Genomic DNA, 431 nt, shown 5'->3' on the forward strand with positions numbered 1-431 from the left:
TTTCAGATTTTGTTGTGTCCATCGAAAATTTTCCAAGTGAGGAAATTTATAAATCAGAATTGTTATTTATTTTCACTACTTTAATTCAAATTCCTGCATCGCATTTTATGGAAAATCATCATTTCCCAATCACATATCTGCTGCATAATTGCACAGTATTACCATTACGCTGCGCCTTTGATTAAGACCTGCATCTGTCCTACTATATGCCCACATTACTTTGCCGTGTCCTTGCATAGAACTGAAGGCCTTTCCTGATACATGGTAATCTTGATAATGCTTTGTTCTACAGTATCAGGGAACATTGGTCGTTGAGGGCAATTCGCTGAGGACAAATCACTTAAAGCTTGAGAATATAGTTACGGCTTCTTCACGCATCGCTAAACGTAAATCATGATATCGTTGATTCCCTTGGCGCCAACCTAATTATC

The sequence above is a fragment of the Penaeus monodon genome, chromosome 20, assembly GCF_015228065.2.
Source record: "Penaeus monodon isolate SGIC_2016 chromosome 20, NSTDA_Pmon_1, whole genome shotgun sequence".
Taxonomy (NCBI): domain Eukaryota; kingdom Metazoa; phylum Arthropoda; class Malacostraca; order Decapoda; family Penaeidae; genus Penaeus; species Penaeus monodon.